Source organism: Octopus bimaculoides, chromosome 5 (assembly GCF_001194135.2).
Source record: "Octopus bimaculoides isolate UCB-OBI-ISO-001 chromosome 5, ASM119413v2, whole genome shotgun sequence".
NCBI classification, from domain to species: domain Eukaryota; kingdom Metazoa; phylum Mollusca; class Cephalopoda; order Octopoda; family Octopodidae; genus Octopus; species Octopus bimaculoides.
The window spans coordinates 71050554-71055462 of NC_068985.1; positions in this window are offsets into that span (position 1 = coordinate 71050554).

The following is a 4909-nucleotide window of genomic DNA, read 5'->3' on the forward strand; positions in this document are numbered from 1 at the left end:
GCTAGTGTGTTTACTTCCCCGTAACTTAGCGGTTCATCAAAAGAGAAAAAATAGAATAGGTACTAGACTTACAAAGAATAAGTCCTAGAGTAGACATCGACTAATAAACCTTTAAGGCGATGCTCCAGCATGGCAGCAGTCAAAACAGTGAAACAAGTAAAAGAATAAAAGACAGAAAATATATATGTTTATATAGGAGCAGCCGTGTTTGTGTGGTAAGAAGCTTGCTTCTAAGGCAGCGAGCTGAGTCGAAAAATTACGTACCAGTTACGCTCTGGGGTCGATGTAATCCACTTAATCACTTTGTCTGTCCTTGTTTGTCCCCTCTATGTTTAGCCCCTTGTGGGCAATAAAGAAATAAGAAGCTTGCTTCCCAACCACATAGTTCCGGGTTCAGTCCCACTGCGTTGCACCTTGGGCAAGTGTCTTCTACTAGAGCCTCGGCCCGACCAAAGACTTCTGAGTGGATTTGGTACACGGAAACTGAAAGAATCCCGTCGTATATATGTGTGTGTGTGCGTATTTATGTATGTATATATGTGTGTATATACATACATATACTTATGTACATATGTGTATGTATGTATGTACATGCATATATATTAGACAACTATATTTATATGCATGGTATTTTTTCATGGCTTTCGCTAATTATTGTTCCATGCAAAACAGGAGAAAATGGAAATCACAGAAGTCAAGTATTCTCGACTAAATCTTTACAAAGAGTTCTTTCTATCATTTGTATTCAAATACACGTATTTCAATACCTATATTTCACCAGCATTGCTCATAAACTTTACATTTATGCTACCGATATGAAATGTAGTGAAATATACAGGATAAGATGAAACAGAACGGAGATTAGTGAAACTTATCCTGTAGTTTACCAAACTGATGCGTTATGCAGCATTTAAAGAAATATAGTGTATGTATTTGTGTGCGTGTATGAATGCACACACAAGTACATAGAGTGAGGTAGATTGATACACACACACACGCACACACACACACACACACGCACACACACACACACACACACACATATATGAAATGAATGCCATTTCTCCCTGTTTGACATAAGAGACTATTACGTGTCCAATAACCTATTGTTATAGCTGCTTTGGGCCTCACTAAAACCATAACCGCAATAAATGACACCGAAATAATGCTCTCTAGATTAAGCAAAACACTAAAGAACCATTTGGTGGCAGAGGTAAACGACCTCGTTTGTCTTAACATATTAGAAAATGTACAGAACAAATTTTCATCCGTATCAGGTGGATATTATTGGACGACGGTCTACACCTACTAAGAAACTACATCCCACAAAAAAAAACAATAATAGATTTAAGGAGAAAGTTCACTTCTTCAAAAACTTGGTCTTTTCATTTACAATAGAGACACTATCAAAAACCTAGCAAAGAACATTTTTCTCGGACATACCTCTTTATCTTCAAATGAAAAATTACTGAACGAAATAGCAATTCCATATAATGAAGCTCCCAATAACAGCAGTTACAAGGTAAAAGTGCAGTATGTATAGAAGAAACCCCTCACATTAAATAAAATACGTAAAAACTGGAAAAAGAAAATCATCTGGTTTAATCCCCTCTTCAAAATTCATGCTAATAGCCAAATTATTCCTCAAATACTGCAAAAATACTTCCACTCTAACCGAAAATAATACAAACTAATAAACAAACACAAACATTTTTTAAATACTGGACTTAACATTGAAACGTTGACCTTTACATTGTCAACGCAAAGGATTAGATCCAATAGAACGAAAAATAGCAAAAACTACTGACACATCCTATACCTACTAAAAGAGACATACTTAAATATTCACATCTCCTTACAAAGTTCTACGTACATGAATAAATTCTAAACAATAACAGAATCTCAAATTTAGGCAATAAAAAATTGTCCAAAACACCTCTCCATAACAACCTACCATAAAACCTAATTACCACTCCATTCAAACCCACACACCCGAGGAAGATAATACTTTAACAGAGGCAATATAAAGCCAAAGTTAACTTCAATGCATTGCAACCCGGCGATGGGTTAACTGGCCGAAATTTTGAAGTCACTGGCAATAACATTACTGTTTAATAATATGTGCGTATGTATGTATATTCAAACATTTATGAATGCAATTGTAAGAAATGCATGTATGTGTATACATGTGTGTGTGTGTGTGTGTGTGTTTGTGTGTGTGTGTGCGTGTGCCTGTGCCTGGGCGTGTGCGTGCGTGCGTGCGGGTTTGTATGTATGTATGTATGTATGTATGTTTGTATGTATGTTTGTATGTATGTTTGTATGTATGTATGCATTGTTGACGTCATAATAATTTTATAAACAGAGAAAACGCGAAATAATTCTTCTGGAGAATATTGGTTCTCTGAGTTCACCATATGTATTTAATAGAATGTATTTAATAGAAGAAGTCGAAGGCTGACCGTAGGATTCAAGCCCATATCTCCTATGGAGATGACAGATATCTATCTGTGGACCAAAGCAATCTTTCAAATTCTTCTATTCATTTTAGAAACTTTATTTATATCGAATTACTTATACTTTTCTACTCTAGGCACAAGGCCCGACATTTTTGGGGGAGGGGGCCAGTCCATTAGATCGACCCCAGTCGATTAATTTATCGACCCCGAAAGGATGAAAGACAAAGTCAACCTCGGCGGAATTTGAACTCAGAACGTAAAGACAGACGAAATACCGCTAAGCATTTCACCCGGCGTGCTAACGTTTCTGCCTTCTCGCCGACATACAACTTATCACTTATAGCTTTATGCGATGTACATTTATGTACACTTATAGCTTTATGCGATGTACCCAAAGAAAGATAAAAAGAGCTATTTTATGTTATCGCGAAGGATTATAAATTTCTTATGCTGCCAACAGCATACAAGGTAAGATGAAAGTTTCTAAAATTGATAGAGAAATTCGAAGGATTCATTTGATTCAATGACGGAAAGTCTGTCTTCAAGAGACTTCGGCTCAAATCTCACAGGTAGCTTTGGACTTTAGGTGTACAAAAAAGTTTTTCAGCCCTATGCTACTATTTATAGCTTCGTGTGATGTACTTCGTGATCCAATGCTCTCCTGGTACCCGTCATAACGTACGTTTAACTGTTAGTGCCATCTAATTTTATTATTAGCTTTTGTACTTTTGGAACCTGTTAGTATGGCCCACCATTTAAACAGTAACAACCGACATCCACCAATAATTTCTTTCAAATTGTTGCAAAAACACATTTCTGCAATTCCCATGATTTCCAGATGTAAATCATGTAGAACTTTCTTCAACAATTCATTTAATTTTGGACAATCGGTATCTAATATGAACAGATTTAAGCTATACGATTCGTGTACACTTAAAGGCTTGTAATTGTACACACCCTAATGAATGTGTCTTAGAGTAATGCTGAAGAATTAAAAGTATTACTTGCCATACTACTTTGAAAACATAAAACAGACATTTCGAAATCCTAAGCTGGTTTGACTTTGAATTCCTTCACACTCATTCAGAAACAAACTTACATAAAATTACACCACTTTGTCATATTTCCATTTTGTGTCTCGGAAAAACTTTGAATGAATTGGCCAAATATTGAAAACGTTCTAAAATCATGCAGGGCAGAATCTAGTGATTTTGTTTTTTCTTAGAGTTCCACTCCTTCATAAACATGTATGCATAAAAGATTCTGATATTCTAGAATTGTCGAAATCTTCGAAATAATTAGAAAACGCTACGTGGAAGAGGCGATCAGAGTGATTTCGTCTTTTTTTAGTAATATTTTCATTTAGTCTATAAAAAGGATCAGTTTCTATAGCCTCCATGGGCCCACCAAGACCGGTGAAATTCTGGCACAAGGCTAGCAAGCTCGTAGGAGGGGATATGTTGATTATTTCAACCCCAGGGTTCAAATGATACTTTTTTATCGACCCAGAAAGGATAAAAAGTAAAGTCGACCTCGCCGGAATTTGATCTCAGAACGTAAAGACGGACGAAATGCCGATAAGCATTTTTCCCGGCGTGCTAACGACTCTGCTAGGTCACCACCTTGAAGACGTTAATAATAAAATTAGCGACAGCAGGGAACATATGTACCGAGAATGAGTTCGAAGGGCTACCGTTTCGGAGAGAAATAAATAGGAGCAGTTACTAAGGTGATGTCTGGTGGTCGGACACAGTATGTATGATGAAAGAACGAAATTTGTGTCAGTCGGAATGGATGACTGGAGGTGGATGCCAGGAATTGGCACAGCTTGTTATCTCTGAGGAATAGAGGCCATCGTAGTAGCTTCACATGATATTATTCAAAAACATTTTTCCAATAATTGAAAATTTCGTTTAACTAATTATTTCTAATATAAACTATAATAAATTTCGAGACAAAAAAAGTTAAAACAATCTACGAGACTAATTTTTCTTTGTAAACAATTCATTTCCCAAGCGACTGTTATCACATATTCCAACCAAATTAATAAGCTCCGTATTTGAAGAATGTTTACCATCCTCTATCAGCACACACACACACAAATTTAAAAGACATTAATCTTCGTATACTGTCATACAACAAACTGGACAATCGTTCATGAGAGTAACCCCCCTTGATTAGAAGGTGTACTCATACAGACGTGTATTTGTGTGCGTATGTGTGTCTGTGTGTGTATACATATTACTTACACAAACACGGATACATAGGCACATACGCACAAACGCGCGCGCACATAGGCACACAAACACATACACACACACATATACATATACATATCTATGTGTGTTTGTATATGTACAGATAGATAGATAGATAGATAGATAGATAGATAGATAGATAGATAGATAGATAGATAGATAGATAGATAGATAGATAGATAGATAGATAGA